The sequence below is a fragment of the Anomaloglossus baeobatrachus genome, chromosome 3 (assembly GCF_048569485.1).
Source record: "Anomaloglossus baeobatrachus isolate aAnoBae1 chromosome 3, aAnoBae1.hap1, whole genome shotgun sequence".
In the NCBI taxonomy this organism is placed as follows: domain Eukaryota; kingdom Metazoa; phylum Chordata; class Amphibia; order Anura; family Aromobatidae; genus Anomaloglossus; species Anomaloglossus baeobatrachus.
In genome coordinates, this window is record NC_134355.1 from 698,350,793 (window position 1) to 698,366,791 (window position 15,999).

Consider the following 15,999-nt stretch of genomic DNA (forward strand, 5'->3'; position numbering starts at 1 on the left):
CGAGCATAGCTGGGCTGTGTTTCCCAGCCGGATGAACCTTCCGATAGAATGCGCAAAACTCCTTCGAGCCGGAATTGAACCAGCGACCTAAGGATTGCTAACTTTCTTCTACAGTCTTCGGCTCTACCAGCTGAGCTATCGAAGGCTTGTTTTGTCCTTGATCGAAAGCCTCCTAGTTTTAGCTGTTGGAGTTTTGAGCATGAGGTAAAAAGACAATCACTGCTACCATGTGAAAAATAACTCTTGGAGAATGCGGGCATCGATCCCGCTGCCTCTCGCATGCAAAGCGAGCGCTCTACCACTTGAGCTAATCCCCCTGGCATGACAGGTCTGCCTTTAGTTTCTTGCCACACTTCACGGTGATTTTCTCATCATGTCAGGTGAGAAGCTGCAATGCTATATGGCAATTTTTATGTAAGAATAGCTTGCTTTTTTTTTTACAGTGTGAGTTCCATTTTACCATAGTAGAAGATCATCGGAGGAGTTTAAAAGGTGAAGGGTGGCTTACAAATACATGCACACCTCTTCCAAGCAAACCCTTTACATATCTACGAAGAACCGAGGGGTAAGCAATAAAAAACCCCTTAATAGTTTGGAGACGAAAGTTGCAATGTAGCACAATATCAGTCTTATCGAAGAAATATAATGATGACCTGTATAAAAAGAATCAATTAGCAGAGGATGGTTTCGATCCATCGACCTCTGGGTTATGGGCCCAGCACGCTTCCGCTGCGCCACTCTGCTGCCGGTGGTCTGTTTGTTGAGAAGGTCTATTTATCGACTGACTTTTCAAAAGTGGCTAAAATGTATTTGGTCTTTGTGATGGAATCCATCAGCAGGAGCTTATTGTCGGCGCCTCGAGTCCTCCTGAGCATCAGCAATTGTCTCTTTGTTTTTGCTGATTTCTTTTTGTCATATTATGTTAAAAAGTTGATCTGAGAAACCTGTGCCTGGCCTGCCTGGCTGAGAGTTCCTGTAGAAAGATCTGTTTGCGTCTCTGTGGCGCAATTGGTTAGCGCGTTCGGCTGTTAACCGAAAGGATGGTGGTTCAAGCCCACCCAGGGACGATGGTCTTTTTTGCTTAAGTAGCAGCCTATGTACGAGTGAAGAAGGTTCCACGTCGTCTTTCAATTGCTCTCCCGACAAATAACTCTGTTGCTCGCTGCCTACGTTTTGAACTCCCGAGTTAGAATGGAGGAGACTTTTGGAAAAGAGCTCTTTGTATGTGGACGGAAGCAGCTTAGCTGGACTGTGTTTATTCAGGGGCGATGGTCTCTTTGGCTCGAGTAGCATTCTAGGGGTGTAAAAGGTTCCACGTTAGCTTTCGGCTGAGCTGCTCTCCCAACAAAAAACTCTCTGTTGCTTTGTGCTTACGTTTTGAACTCCTCAGGTACAACGGAGGAGACCCTTCTAGAAGAGCTGTTTGTAGGTGGACAGAGGGAGCATAGCTGGGCTGTGTTTACTAGCAGGATGAGCCCTCCGATAGAACGCGCAAACATCCTTCGAGCTGGAATTGAACCAGCAACCCAAGGATTTGCTCATTTACATCTACAGTCTTTGGCTCTACCAGCTGAGCTATTGAAGGCTTGTCTTGGCCTTGGTTGAAAGCCTCCTAGTTTTAGCTGTTGGAGTTTTGAGCATGAGGTGAAAAGGCAATCACTGCTACCATGTGAAAAATAACTCTTGGAGAATGCGGGCATCGATCCCGCTGCCTCTCACATGCGAAGCGAGCGCTCTACCACTTGAGCTAATTCCCCTGGCGTGACAGTTGTGCCTTTAGTTTCTTGCCACACTTCATAGGGATTTTCTTATCATGTCAGGTGAGAAGCTGCATTGTTATATGGTATTTTTTTTCTGTAAGAATAGCTTTTTTTTTTTTTTTTTTTTTTTTTTAAGTGTGAGTTCCATGTTGCCATAGTAGAAGATCATCGGAGGACTTTACAAGGTGAAGGGTGGCTTCCAAATACATGCACGCCTCTTCCAAGCAAAGCCTTTACATATCTACGGAGAAGACAAAAAACTCTCTGTTGATTTGTGCTTACGTTTTGATCTCCTCACTCCTCAGGTACAACGGAGGAGACCTTTCTAGAAGAGCTGTTTGTAGGTGGACGGAACGAGCATAGCTGGGCTGTGTTTCCCAGCCGGATGAACCTTCAGATAGAATGCGCAAAACTCCTTCGAGCCGGAATTGAACCAGCGACCTAAGGATTGCTAACTTTCTTCTACAGTCTTCGGCTCTACCAGCTGAGCTATCGAAGGCTTGTTTTGTCCTTGATCGAAAGCCTCCTAGTTTTAGCTGTTGGAGTTTTGAGCATGAGGTAAAAAGACAATCACTGCTACCATGTGAAAAATAACTCTTGGAGAATGCGGGCATCGATCCCGCTGCCTCTCGCATGCAAAGCGAGCGCTCTACCACTTGAGCTAATCCCCCTGGCATGACAGGTCTGCCTTTAGTTTCTTGCCACACTTTACGGTGATTTTCTCATCATGTCAGGTGAGAAGCTGCAATGCTATATGGCAATTTTTATGTAAGAATAGCTTGCTTTTTTTTTTACAGTGTGAGTTCCATTTTACCATAGTAGAAGATCATCGGAGGAGTTTAAAAGGTGAAGGGTGGCTTACAAATACATGCACACCTCTTCCAAGCAAACCCTTTACATATCTACGAAGAACCGAGGGGTAAGCAATAAAAAACCCCTTAATAGTTTGGAGACGAAAGTTGCAATGTAGCACAATATCAGTCTTATCGAAGAAATATAATGATGACCTGTATAAAAAGAATCAATTAGCAGAGGATGGTTTCGATCCATCGACCTCTGGGTTATGGGCCCAGCACGCTTCCGCTGCGCCACTCTGCTGCCGGTGGTCTGTTCGTTGAGAAGGTCTATTTATCGACTGACTTTTCAAAAGTGGCTAAAATGTATTTGGTCTTTGTGATGGAATCCATCAGCAGGAGCTTATTGTCGGCGCCTCGAGTCCTCCTGAGCATCAGCAATTGTCTCTTTGTTTTTGCTGATTTCTTTTTGTCATATTATGTTAAAAAGTTGATCTGAGAAACCTGTGCCTGGCCTGCCTGGCTGAGAGTTCCTGTAGAAAGATCTGTTTGCGTCTCTGTGGCGCAATTGGTTAGCGCGTTCGGCTGTTAACCGAAAGGATGGTGGTTCAAGCCCACCCAGGGACGATGGTCTTTTTTGCTTAAGTAGCAGCCTATGTACGAGTGAAGAAGGTTCCACGTCGTCTTTCAATTGCTCTCCCGACAAATAACTCTGTTGCTCGCTGCCTACGTTTTGAACTCCCGAGTTAGAATGGAGGAGACTTTTGGAAAAGAGCTCTTTGTATGTGGACGGAAGCAGCTTAGCTGGACTGTGTTTATTCAGGGGCGATGGTCTCTTTGGCTCGAGTAGCATTCTAGGGGTGTAAAAGGTTCCACGTTAGCTTTCGGCTGAGCTGCTCTCCCAACAAAAAACTCTCTGTTGCTTTGTGCTTACGTTTTGAACTCCTCAGGTACAACGGAGGAGACCCTTCTAGAAGAGCTGTTTGTAGGTGGACAGAGGGAGCATAGCTGGGCTGTGTTTACTAGCAGGATGAGCCCTCCGATAGAACGCGCAAACATCCTTCGAGCTGGAATTGAATCAGCAACCCAAGGATTTGCTCATTTACATCTACAGTCTTTGGCTCTACCAGCTGAGCTATTGAAGGCTTGTCTTGGCCTTGGTTGAAAGCCTCCTAGTTTTAGCTGTTGGAGTTTTGAGCATGAGGTGAAAAGGCAATCACTGCTACCATGTGAAAAATAACTCTTGGAGAATGCGGGCATCGATCCCGCTGCCTCTCACATGCGAAGCGAGCGCTCTACCACTTGAGCTAATTCCCCTGGCGTGACAGTTGTGCCTTTAGTTTCTTGCCACACTTCATAGGGATTTTCTTATCATGTCAGGTGAGAAGCTGCATTGTTATATGGTATTTTTTTTCTGTAAGAATAGCTTTTTTTTTTTTTTTTTTTTTTTTTTTAAGTGTGAGTTCCATGTTGCCATAGTAGAAGATCATCGGAGGACTTTACAAGGTGAAGGGTGGCTTCCAAATACATGCACGCCTCTTCCAAGCAAAGCCTTTACATATCTACGGAGAAGACAAAAAACTCTCTGTTGATTTGTGCTTACGTTTTGATCTCCTCACTCCTCAGGTACAACGGAGGAGACCTTTCTAGAAGAGCTGTTTGTAGGTGGACGGAACGAGCATAGCTGGGCTGTGTTTCCCAGCCGGATGAACCTTCAGATAGAATGCGCAAAACTCCTCCGAGCCGGAATTGAACCAGCGACCTAAGGATTGCTAACTTTCTTCTACAGTCTTCGGCTCTACCAGCTGAGCTATCGAAGGCTTGTTTTGTCCTTGATCGAAAGCCTCCTAGTTTTAGCTGTTGGAGTTTTGAGCATGAGGTAAAAAGACAATCACTGCTACCATGTGAAAAATAACTCTTGGAGAATGCGGGCATCGATCCCGCTGCCTCTCGCATGCAAAGCGAGCGCTCTACCACTTGAGCTAATCCCCCTGGCATGACAGGTCTGCCTTTAGTTTCTTGCCACACTTCACGGTGATTTTCTCATCATGTCAGGTGAGAAGCTGCAATGCTATATGGCAATTTTTATGTAAGAATAGCTTGCTTTTTTTTTTACAGTGTGAGTTCCATTTTACCATAGTAGAAGATCATCGGAGGAGTTTAAAAGGTGAAGGGTGGCTTACAAATACATGCACACCTCTTCCAAGCAAACCCTTTACATATCTACGAAGAACCGAGGGGTAAGCAATAAAAAACCCCTTAATAGTTTGGAGACGAAAGTTGCAATGTAGCACAATATCAGTCTTATCGAAGAAATATAATGATGACCTGTATAAAAAGAATCAATTAGCAGAGGATGGTTTCGATCCATCGACCTCTGGGTTATGGGCCCAGCACGCTTCCGCTGCGCCACTCTGCTGCCGGTGGTCTGTTCGTTGAGAAGGTCTATTTATCGACTGACTTTTCAAAAGTGGCTAAAATGTATTTGGTCTTTGTGATGGAATCCATCAGCAGGAGCTTATTGTCGGCGCCTCGAGTCCTCCTGAGCATCAGCAATTGTCTCTTTGTTTTTGCTGATTTCTTTTTGTCATATTATGTTAAAAAGTTGATCTGAGAAACCTGTGCCTGGCCTGCCTGGCTGAGAGTTCCTGTAGAAAGATCTGTTTGCGTCTCTGTGGCGCAATTGGTTAGCGCGTTCGGCTGTTAACCGAAAGGATGGTGGCTCAAGCCCACCCAGGGACGATGGTCTTTTTTGCTTAAGTAGCAGCCTATGTACGAGTGAAGAAGGTTCCACGTCGTCTTTCAATTGCTCTCCCGACAAATAACTCTGTTGCTCGCTGCCTACGTTTTGAACTCCCGAGTTAGAATGGAGGAGACTTTTGGAAAAGAGCTCTTTGTATGTGGACGGAAGCAGCTTAGCTGGACTGTGTTTATTCAGGGGCGATGGTCTCTTTGGCTCGAGTAGCATTCTAGGGGTGTAAAAGGTTCCACGTTAGCTTTCGGCTGAGCTGCTCTCCCAACAAAAAACTCTCTGTGGCTTTGTGCTTACGTTTTGAACTCCTCAGGTACAACGGAGGAGACCCTTCTAGAAGAGCTGTTTGTTGGTGGACAGAGGGAGCATAGCTGGGCTGTGTTTACTAGCAGGATGAGCCCTCCGATAGAACGCGCAAACATCCTTCGAGCTGAAATTGAACCAGCAACCCAAGGATTTGCTCATTTACATCTACAGTCTTTGGCTCTACCAGCTGAGCTATTGAAGGCTTGTCTTGGCCTTGGTTGAAAGCCTCCTAGTTTTAGCTGTTGGAGTTTTGAGCATGAGGTGAAAAGGCAATCACTGCTACCATGTGAAAAATAACTCTTGGAGAATGCGGGCATCGATCCCGCTGCCTCTCACATGCGAAGCGAGCGCTCTACCACTTGAGCTAATTCCCCTGGCGTGACAGTTGTGCCTTTAGTTTCTTGCCACACTTCATAGGGATTTTCTTATCATGTCAGGTGAGAAGCTGCATTGTTATATGGTATTTTTTTTCTGTAAGAATAGCTTTTTTTTTTTTTTTTTTTTTTTTTTTAAGTGTGAGTTCCATGTTGCCATAGTAGAAGATCATCGGAGGACTTTACAAGGTGAAGGGTGGCTTCCAAATACATGCACGCCTCTTCCAAGCAAAGCCTTTACATATCTACGGAGAAGACAAAAAACTCTCTGTTGATTTGTGCTTACGTTTTGATCTCCTCACTCCTCAGGTACAACGGAGGAGACCTTTCTAGAAGAGCTGTTTGTAGGTGGACGGAACGAGCATAGCTGGGCTGTGTTTCCCAGCCGGATGAACCTTCCGATAGAATGCGCAAAACTCCTTCGAGCCGGAATTGAACCAGCGACCTAAGGATTGCTAACTTTCTTCTACAGTCTTCGGCTCTACCAGCTGAGCTATCGAAGGCTTGTTTTGTCCTTGATCGAAAGCCTCCTAGTTTTAGCTGTTGGAGTTTTGAGCATGAGGTAAAAAGACAATCACTGCTACCATGTGAAAAATAACTCTTGGAGAATGCGGGCATCGATCCCGCTGCCTCTCGCATGCAAAGCGAGCGCTCTACCACTTGAGCTAATCCCCCTGGCATGACAGGTCTGCCTTTAGTTTCTTGCCACACTTCACGGTGATTTTCTCATCATGTCAGGTGAGAAGCTGCAATGCTATATGGCAATTTTTATGTAAGAATAGCTTGCTTTTTTTTTTACAGTGTGAGTTCCATTTTACCATAGTAGAAGATCATCGGAGGAGTTTAAAAGGTGAAGGGTGGCTTACAAATACATGCACACCTCTTCCAAGCAAACCCTTTACATATCTACGAAGAACCGAGGGGTAAGCAATAAAAAACCCCTTAATAGTTTGGAGACGAAAGTTGCAATGTAGCACAATATCAGTCTTATCGAAGAAATATAATGATGACCTGTATAAAAAGAATCAATTAGCAGAGGATGGTTTCGATCCATCGACCTCTGGGTTATGGGCCCAGCACGCTTCCGCTGCGCCACTCTGCTGCCGGTGGTCTGTTTGTTGAGAAGGTCTATTTATCGACTGACTTTTCAAAAGTGGCTAAAATGTATTTGGTCTTTGTGATGGAATCCATCAGCAGGAGCTTATTGTCGGCGCCTCGAGTCCTCCTGAGCATCAGCAATTGTCTCTTTGTTTTTGCTGATTTCTTTTTGTCATATTATGTTAAAAAGTTGATCTGAGAAACCTGTGCCTGGCCTGCCTGGCTGAGAGTTCCTGTAGAAAGATCTGTTTGCGTCTCTGTGGCGCAATTGGTTAGCGCGTTCGGCTGTTAACCGAAAGGATGGTGGTTCAAGCCCACCCAGGGACGATGGTCTTTTTTGCTTAAGTAGCAGCCTATGTACGAGTGAAGAAGGTTCCACGTCGTCTTTCAATTGCTCTCCCGACAAATAACTCTGTTGCTCGCTGCCTACGTTTTGAACTCCCGAGTTAGAATGGAGGAGACTTTTGGAAAAGAGCTCTTTGTATGTGGACGGAAGCAGCTTAGCTGGACTGTGTTTATTCAGGGGCGATGGTCTCTTTGGCTCGAGTAGCATTCTAGGGGTGTAAAAGGTTCCACGTTAGCTTTCGGCTGAGCTGCTCTCCCAACAAAAAACTCTCTGTTGCTTTGTGCTTACGTTTTGAACTCCTCAGGTACAACGGAGGAGACCCTTCTAGAAGAGCTGTTTGTAGGTGGACAGAGGGAGCATAGCTGGGCTGTGTTTACTAGCAGGATGAGCCCTCCGATAGAACGCGCAAACATCCTTCGAGCTGGAATTGAACCAGCAACCCAAGGATTTGCTCATTTACATCTACAGTCTTTGGCTCTACCAGCTGAGCTATTGAAGGCTTGTCTTGGCCTTGGTTGAAAGCCTCCTAGTTTTAGCTGTTGGAGTTTTGAGCATGAGGTGAAAAGGCAATCACTGCTACCATGTGAAAAATAACTCTTGGAGAATGCGGGCATCGATCCCGCTGCCTCTCGAATGCAAAGCGAGCGCTCTACCACTTGAGCTAATCCCCCTGGCATGACAGGTCTGCCTTTAGTTTCTTGCCACACTTCACGGTGATTTTCTCATCATGTCAGGTGAGAAGCTGCAATGCTATATGGCAATTTTTATGTAAGAATAGCTTGCTTTTTTTTTTACAGTGTGAGTTCCATTTTACCATAGTAGAAGATCATCGGAGGAGTTTAAAAGGTGAAGGGTGGCTTACAAATACATGCACACCTCTTCCAAGCAAACCCTTTACATATCTACGAAGAACCGAGGGGTAAGCAATAAAAAACCCCTTAATAGTTTGGAGACGAAAGTTGCAATGTAGCACAATATCAGTCTTATCGAAGAAATATAATGATGACCTGTATAAAAAGAATCAATTAGCAGAGGATGGTTTCGATCCATCGACCTCTGGGTTATGGGCCCAGCACGCTTCCGCTGCGCCACTCTGCTGCCGGTGGTCTGTTCGTTGAGAAGGTCTATTTATCGACTGACTTTTCAAAAGTGGCTAAAATGTATTTGGTCTTTGTGATGGAATCCATCAGCAGGAGCTTATTGTCGGCGCCTCGAGTCCTCCTGAGCATCAGCAATTGTCTCTTTGTTTTTGCTGATTTCTTTTTGTCATATTATGTTAAAAAGTTGATCTGAGAAACCTGTGCCTGGCCTGCCTGGCTGAGAGTTCCTGTAGAAAGATCTGTTTGCGTCTCTGTGGCGCAATTGGTTAGCGCGTTCGGCTGTTAACCAAAAGGATGGTGGTTCAAGCCCACCCAGGGACGATGGTCTTTTTTGCTTAAGTAGCAGCCTATGTACGAGTGAAGAAGGTTCCACGTCGTCTTTCAATTGCTCTCCCGACAAATAACTCTGTTGCTCGCTGCCTACGTTTTGAACTCCCGAGTTAGAATGGAGGAGACTTTTGGAAAAGAGCTCTTTGTATGTGGACGGAAGCAGCTTAGCTGGACTGTGTTTATTCAGGGGCGATGGTCTCTTTGGCTCGAGTAGCATTCTAGGGGTGTAAAAGGTTCCACGTTAGCTTTCGGCTGAGCTGCTCTCCCAACAAAAAACTCTCTGTTGCTTTGTGCTTACGTTTTGAACTCCTCAGGTACAACGGAGGAGACCCTTCTAGAAGAGCTGTTTGTAGGTGGACAGAGGGAGCATAGCTGGGCTGTGTTTACTAGCAGGATGAGCCCTCCGATAGAACGCGCAAACATCCTTCGAGCTGGAATTGAACCAGCAACCCAAGGATTTGCTCATTTACATCTACAGTCTTTGGCTCTACCAGCTGAGCTATTGAAGGCTTGTCTTGGCCTTGGTTGAAAGCCTCCTAGTTTTAGCTGTTGGAGTTTTGAGCATGAGGTGAAAAGGCAATCACTGCTACCATGTGAAAAATAACTCTTGGAGAATGCGGGCATCGATCCCGCTGCCTCTCACATGCGAAGCGAGCGCTCTACCACTTGAGCTAATTCCCCTGGCGTGACAGTTGTGCCTTTAGTTTCTTGCCACACTTCATAGGGATTTTCTTATCATGTCAGGTGAGAAGCTGCATTGTTATATGGTATTTTTTTTCTGTAAGAATAGCTTTTTTTTTTTTTTTTTTTTTTTTTTAAGTGTGAGTTCCATGTTGCCATAGTAGAAGATCATCGGAGGACTTTACAAGGTGAAGGGTGGCTTCCAAATACATGCACGCCTCTTCCAAGCAAAGCCTTTACATATCTACGGAGAAGACAAAAAACTCTCTGTTGATTTGTGCTTACGTTTTGATCTCCTCACTCCTCAGGTACAACGGAGGAGACCTTTCTAGAAGAGCTGTTTGTAGGTGGACGGAACGAGCATAGCTGGGCTGTGTTTCCCAGCCGGATGAACCTTCCGATAGAATGCGCAAAACTCCTTCGAGCCGGAATTGAACCAGCGACCTAAGGATTGCTAACTTTCTTCTGCAGTCTTCGGCTCTACCAGCTGAGCTATCGAAGGCTTGTTTTGTCCTTGATCGAAAGCCTCCTAGTTTTAGCTGTTGGAGTTTTGAGCATGAGGTAAAAAGACAATCACTGCTACCATGTGAAAAATAACTCTTGGAGAATGCGGGCATCGATCCCGCTGCCTCTCGCATGCAAAGCGAGCGCTCTACCACTTGAGCTAATCCCCCTGGCATGACAGGTCTGCCTTTAGTTTCTTGCCACACTTCACGGTGATTTTCTCATCATGTCAGGTGAGAAGCTGCAATGCTATATGGCAATTTTTATGTAAGAATAGCTTGCTTTTTTTTTTACAGTGTGAGTTCCATTTTACCATAGTAGAAGATCATCGGAGGAGTTTAAAAGGTGAAGGGTGGCTTACAAATACATGCACACCTCTTCCAAGCAAACCCTTTACATATCTACGAAGAACCGAGGGGTAAGCAATAAAAAACCCCTTAATAGTTTGGAGACGAAAGTTGCAATGTAGCACAATATCAGTCTTATCGAAGAAATATAATGATGACCTGTATAAAAAGAATCAATTAGCAGAGGATGGTTTCGATCCATCGACCTCTGGGTTATGGGCCCAGCACGCTTCCGCTGCGCCACTCTGCTGCCGGTGGTCTGTTTGTTGAGAAGGTCTATTTATCGACTGACTTTTCAAAAGTGGCTAAAATGTATTTGGTCTTTGTGATGGAATCCATCAGCAGGAGCTTATTGTCGGCGCCTCGAGTCCTCCTGAGCATCAGCAATTGTCTCTTTGTTTTTGCTGATTTCTTTTTGTCATATTATGTTAAAAAGTTGATCTGAGAAACCTGTGCCTGGCCTGCCTGGCTGAGAGTTCCTGTAGAAAGATCTGTTTGCGTCTCTGTGGCGCAATTGGTTAGCGCGTTCGGCTGTTAACCGAAAGGATGGTGGCTCAAGCCCACCCAGGGACGATGGTCTTTTTTGCTTAAGTAGCAGCCTATGTACGAGTGAAGAAGGTTCCACGTCGTCTTTCAATTGCTCTCCCGACAAATAACTCTGTTGCTCGCTGCCTACGTTTTGAACTCCCGAGTTAGAATGGAGGAGACTTTTGGAAAAGAGCTCTTTGTATGTGGACGGAAGCAGCTTAGCTGGACTGTGTTTATTCAGGGGCGATGGTCTCTTTGGCTCGAGTAGCATTCTAGGGGTGTAAAAGGTTCCACGTTAGCTTTCGGCTGAGCTGCTCTCCCAACAAAAAACTCTCTGTGGCTTTGTGCTTACGTTTTGAACTCCTCAGGTACAACGGAGGAGACCCTTCTAGAAGAGCTGTTTGTTGGTGGACAGAGGGAGCATAGCTGGGCTGTGTTTACTAGCAGGATGAGCCCTCCGATAGAACGCGCAAACATCCTTCGAGCTGAAATTGAACCAGCAACCCAAGGATTTGCTCATTTACATCTACAGTCTTTGGCTCTACCAGCTGAGCTATTGAAGGCTTGTCTTGGCCTTGGTTGAAAGCCTCCTAGTTTTAGCTGTTGGAGTTTTGAGCATGAGGTGAAAAGGCAATCACTGCTACCATGTGAAAAATAACTCTTGGAGAATGCGGGCATCGATCCCGCTGCCTCTCACATGCGAAGCGAGCGCTCTACCACTTGAGCTAATTCCCCTGGCGTGACAGTTGTGCCTTTAGTTTCTTGCCACACTTCATAGGGATTTTCTTATCATGTCAGGTGAGAAGCTGCATTGTTATATGGTATTTTTTTTCTGTAAGAATAGCTTTTTTTTTTTTTTTTTTTTTTTTTTTAAGTGTGAGTTCCATGTTGCCATAGTAGAAGATCATCGGAGGACTTTACAAGGTGAAGGGTGGCTTCCAAATACATGCACGCCTCTTCCAAGCAAAGCCTTTACATATCTACGGAGAAGACAAAAAACTCTCTGTTGATTTGTGCTTACGTTTTGATCTCCTCACTCCTCAGGTACAACGGAGGAGACCTTTCTAGAAGAGCTGTTTGTAGGTGGACGGAACGAGCATAGCTGGGCTGTGTTTCCCAGCCGGATGAACCTTCCGATAGAATGCGCAAAACTCCTTCGAGCCGGAATTGAACCAGCGACCTAAGGATTGCTAACTTTCTTCTACAGTCTTCGGCTCTACCAGCTGAGCTATCGAAGGCTTGTTTTGTCCTTGATCGAAAGCCTCCTAGTTTTAGCTGTTGGAGTTTTGAGCATGAGGTAAAAAGACAATCACTGCTACCATGTGAAAAATAACTCTTGGAGAATGCGGGCATCGATCCCGCTGCCTCTCGCATGCAAAGCGAGCGCTCTACCACTTGAGCTAATCCCCCTGGCATGACAGGTCTGCCTTTAGTTTCTTGCCACACTTCACGGTGATTTTCTCATCATGTCAGGTGAGAAGCTGCAATGCTATATGGCAATTTTTATGTAAGAATAGCTTGCTTTTTTTTTTACAGTGTGAGTTCCATTTTACCATAGTAGAAGATCATCGGAGGAGTTTAAAAGGTGAAGGGTGGCTTACAAATACATGCACACCTCTTCCAAGCAAACCCTTTACATATCTACGAAGAACCGAGGGGTAAGCAATAAAAAACCCCTTAATAGTTTGGAGACGAAAGTTGCAATGTAGCACAATATCAGTCTTATCGAAGAAATATAATGATGACCTGTATAAAAAGAATCAATTAGCAGAGGATGGTTTCGATCCATCGACCTCTGGGTTATGGGCCCAGCACGCTTCCGCTGCGCCACTCTGCTGCCGGTGGTCTGTTTGTTGAGAAGGTCTATTTATCGACTGACTTTTCAAAAGTGGCTAAAATGTATTTGGTCTTTGTGATGGAATCCATCAGCAGGAGCTTATTGTCGGCGCCTCGAGTCCTCCTGAGCATCAGCAATTGTCTCTTTGTTTTTGCTGATTTCTTTTTGTCATATTATGTTAAAAAGTTGATCTGAGAAACCTGTGCCTGGCCTGCCTGGCTGAGAGTTCCTGTAGAAAGATCTGTTTGCGTCTCTGTGGCGCAATTGGTTAGCGCGTTCGGCTGTTAACCGAAAGGATGGTGGTTCAAGCCCACCCAGGGACGATGGTCTTTTTTGCTTAAGTAGCAGCCTATGTACGAGTGAAGAAGGTTCCACGTCGTCTTTCAATTGCTCTCCCGACAAATAACTCTGTTGCTCGCTGCCTACGTTTTGAACTCCCGAGTTAGAATGGAGGAGACTTTTGGAAAAGAGCTCTTTGTATGTGGACGGAAGCAGCTTAGCTGGACTGTGTTTATTCAGGGGCGATGGTCTCTTTGGCTCGAGTAGCATTCTAGGGGTGTAAAAGGTTCCACGTTAGCTTTCGGCTGAGCTGCTCTCCCAACAAAAAACTCTCTGTTGCTTTGTGCTTACGTTTTGAACTCCTCAGGTACAACGGAGGAGACCCTTCTAGAAGAGCTGTTTGTAGGTGGACAGAGGGAGCATAGCTGGGCTGTGTTTACTAGCAGGATGAGCCCTCCGATAGAACGCGCAAACATCCTTCGAGCTGGAATTGAACCAGCAACCCAAGGATTTGCTCATTTACATCTACAGTCTTTGGCTCTACCAGCTGAGCTATTGAAGGCTTGTCTTGGCCTTGGTTGAAAGCCTCCTAGTTTTAGCTGTTGGAGTTTTGAGCATGAGGTGAAAAGGCAATCACTGCTACCATGTGAAAAATAACTCTTGGAGAATGCGGGCATCGATCCCGCTGCCTCTCGAATGCAAAGCGAGCGCTCTACCACTTGAGCTAATCCCCCTGGCATGACAGGTCTGCCTTTAGTTTCTTGCCACACTTCACGGTGATTTTCTCATCATGTCAGGTGAGAAGCTGCAATGCTATATGGCAATTTTTATGTAAGAATAGCTTGCTTTTTTTTTTACAGTGTGAGTTCCATTTTACCATAGTAGAAGATCATCGGAGGAGTTTAAAAGGTGAAGGGTGGCTTACAAATACATGCACACCTCTTCCAAGCAAACCCTTTACATATCTACGAAGAACCGAGGGGTAAGCAATAAAAAACCCCTTAATAGTTTGGAGACGAAAGTTGCAATGTAGCACAATATCAGTCTTATCGAAGAAATATAATGATGACCTGTATAAAAAGAATCAATTAGCAGAGGATGGTTTCGATCCATCGACCTCTGGGTTATGGGCCCAGCACGCTTCCGCTGCGCCACTCTGCTGCCGGTGGTCTGTTCGTTGAGAAGGTCTATTTATCGACTGACTTTTCAAAAGTGGCTAAAATGTATTTGGTCTTTGTGATGGAATCCATCAGCAGGAGCTTATTGTCGGCGCCTCGAGTCCTCCTGAGCATCAGCAATTTTCTCTTTGTTTTTGCTGATTTCTTTTTGTCATATTATGTTAAAAAGTTGATCTGAGAAACCTGTGCCTGGCCTGCCTGGCTGAGAGTTCCTGTAGAAAGATCTGTTTGCGTCTCTGTGGCGCAATTGGTTAGCGCGTTCGGCTGTTAACCAAAAGGATGGTGGTTCAAGCCCACCCAGGGACGATGGTCTTTTTTGCTTAAGTAGCAGCCTATGTACGAGTGAAGAAGGTTCCACGTCGTCTTTCAATTGCTCTCCCGACAAATAACTCTGTTGCTCGCTGCCTACGTTTTGAACTCCCGAGTTAGAATGGAGGAGACTTTTGGAAAAGAGCTCTTTGTATGTGGACGGAAGCAGCTTAGCTGGACTGTGTTTATTCAGGGGCGATGGTCTCTTTGGCTCGAGTAGCATTCTAGGGGTGTAAAAGGTTCCACGTTAGCTTTCGGCTGAGCTGCTCTCCCAACAAAAAACTCTCTGTTGCTTTGTGCTTACGTTTTGAACTCCTCAGGTACAACGGAGGAGACCCTTCTAGAAGAGCTGTTTGTAGGTGGACAGAGGGAGCATAGCTGGGCTGTGTTTACTAGCAGGATGAGCCCTCCGATAGAACGCGCAAACATCCTTCGAGCTGGAATTGAACCAGCAACCCAAGGATTTGCTCATTTACATCTACAGTCTTTGGCTCTACCAGCTGAGCTATTGAAGGCTTGTCTTGGCCTTGGTTGAAAGCCTCCTAGTTTTAGCTGTTGGAGTTTTGAGCATGAGGTGAAAAGGCAATCACTGCTACCATGTGAAAAATAACTCTTGGAGAATGCGGGCATCGATCCCGCTGCCTCTCACATGCGAAGCGAGCGCTCTACCACTTGAGCTAATTCCCCTGGCGTGACAGTTGTGCCTTTAGTTTCTTGCCACACTTCATAGGGATTTTCTTATCATGTCAGGTGAGAAGCTGCATTGTTATATGGTATTTTTTTTCTGTAAGAATAGCTTTTTTTTTTTTTTTTTTTTTTTTTTAAGTGTGAGTTCCATGTTGCCATAGTAGAAGATCATCGGAGGACTTTACAAGGTGAAGGGTGGCTTCCAAATACATGCACGCCTCTTCCAAGCAAAGCCTTTACATATCTACGGAGAAGACAAAAAACTCTCTGTTGATTTGTGCTTACGTTTTGATCTCCTCACTCCTCAGGTACAACGGAGGAGACCTTTCTAGAAGAGCTGTTTGTAGGTGGACGGAACGAGCATAGCTGGGCTGTGTTTCCCAGCCGGATGAACCTTCCGATAGAATGCGCAAAACTCCTTCGAGCCGGAATTGAACCAGCGACCTAAGGATTGCTAACTTTCTTCTGCAGTCTTCGGCTCTACCAGCTGAGCTATCGAAGGCTTGTTTTGTCCTTGATCGAAAGCCTCCTAGTTTTAGCTGTTGGAGTTTTGAGCATGAGGTAAAAAGACAATCACTGCTACCATGTGAAAAATAACTCTTGGAGAATGCGGGCATCGATCCCGCTGCCTCTCGAATGCAAAGCGAGCGCTCTACCACTTGAGCTAATCCCCCTGGCATGACAGGTCTGCCTTTAGTTTCTTGCCACACTTCACGGTGATTTTCTCATCATGTCAGGTGAGAAGCTGCAATGCTATATGGCAATTTTTATGTAAGAATAGCTTGCTTT

General features: G+C 45.4%; 16 non-coding genes across 16 annotated transcripts; 4 read left to right on the top strand and 12 right to left on the bottom strand.

The window, feature by feature from the left end:
• Positions 1-244: 244 nt before the first annotated feature.
• Positions 245-317, bottom strand: TRNAA-UGC (transfer RNA alanine (anticodon UGC)). The gene has a single exon. It is a non-coding gene; the product is annotated as a tRNA-Ala (tRNA).
• Positions 318-993: 676 nt separating this feature from the next.
• Positions 994-1,067, top strand: TRNAN-GUU (transfer RNA asparagine (anticodon GUU)). The gene has a single exon. It is a non-coding gene; the product is annotated as a tRNA-Asn (tRNA).
• Positions 1,068-1,684: 617 nt separating this feature from the next.
• On the bottom strand, positions 1,685-1,757 carry TRNAA-CGC (transfer RNA alanine (anticodon CGC)). The gene has a single exon. It is a non-coding gene; the product is annotated as a tRNA-Ala (tRNA).
• Positions 1,758-2,358: 601 nt separating this feature from the next.
• On the bottom strand, positions 2,359-2,431 carry TRNAA-UGC (transfer RNA alanine (anticodon UGC)). The gene has a single exon. It is a non-coding gene; the product is annotated as a tRNA-Ala (tRNA).
• Positions 2,432-3,107: 676 nt separating this feature from the next.
• TRNAN-GUU (transfer RNA asparagine (anticodon GUU)) lies at positions 3,108-3,181 on the top strand. The gene has a single exon. It is a non-coding gene; the product is annotated as a tRNA-Asn (tRNA).
• Positions 3,182-3,798: 617 nt separating this feature from the next.
• On the bottom strand, positions 3,799-3,871 carry TRNAA-CGC (transfer RNA alanine (anticodon CGC)). The gene has a single exon. It is a non-coding gene; the product is annotated as a tRNA-Ala (tRNA).
• A 602-nt stretch (positions 3,872-4,473) lies between these two features.
• TRNAA-UGC (transfer RNA alanine (anticodon UGC)) lies at positions 4,474-4,546 on the bottom strand. The gene has a single exon. It is a non-coding gene; the product is annotated as a tRNA-Ala (tRNA).
• Positions 4,547-5,913: 1,367 nt separating this feature from the next.
• TRNAA-CGC (transfer RNA alanine (anticodon CGC)) lies at positions 5,914-5,986 on the bottom strand. The gene has a single exon. It is a non-coding gene; the product is annotated as a tRNA-Ala (tRNA).
• Positions 5,987-6,588: 602 nt separating this feature from the next.
• TRNAA-UGC (transfer RNA alanine (anticodon UGC)) lies at positions 6,589-6,661 on the bottom strand. Its single transcript has one exon. It is a non-coding gene; the product is annotated as a tRNA-Ala (tRNA).
• Positions 6,662-7,337: 676 nt separating this feature from the next.
• TRNAN-GUU (transfer RNA asparagine (anticodon GUU)) lies at positions 7,338-7,411 on the top strand. The gene has a single exon. It is a non-coding gene; the product is annotated as a tRNA-Asn (tRNA).
• Positions 7,412-9,468: 2,057 nt separating this feature from the next.
• On the bottom strand, positions 9,469-9,541 carry TRNAA-CGC (transfer RNA alanine (anticodon CGC)). The gene has a single exon. It is a non-coding gene; the product is annotated as a tRNA-Ala (tRNA).
• A 601-nt stretch (positions 9,542-10,142) lies between these two features.
• Positions 10,143-10,215, bottom strand: TRNAA-UGC (transfer RNA alanine (anticodon UGC)). Its single transcript has one exon. It is a non-coding gene; the product is annotated as a tRNA-Ala (tRNA).
• A 1,367-nt stretch (positions 10,216-11,582) lies between these two features.
• On the bottom strand, positions 11,583-11,655 carry TRNAA-CGC (transfer RNA alanine (anticodon CGC)). The gene has a single exon. It is a non-coding gene; the product is annotated as a tRNA-Ala (tRNA).
• Positions 11,656-12,257: 602 nt separating this feature from the next.
• TRNAA-UGC (transfer RNA alanine (anticodon UGC)) lies at positions 12,258-12,330 on the bottom strand. The gene has a single exon. It is a non-coding gene; the product is annotated as a tRNA-Ala (tRNA).
• Positions 12,331-13,006: 676 nt separating this feature from the next.
• TRNAN-GUU (transfer RNA asparagine (anticodon GUU)) lies at positions 13,007-13,080 on the top strand. Its single transcript has one exon. It is a non-coding gene; the product is annotated as a tRNA-Asn (tRNA).
• A 2,057-nt stretch (positions 13,081-15,137) lies between these two features.
• On the bottom strand, positions 15,138-15,210 carry TRNAA-CGC (transfer RNA alanine (anticodon CGC)). Its single transcript has one exon. It is a non-coding gene; the product is annotated as a tRNA-Ala (tRNA).
• Positions 15,211-15,999: the final 789 nt, after the last annotated feature.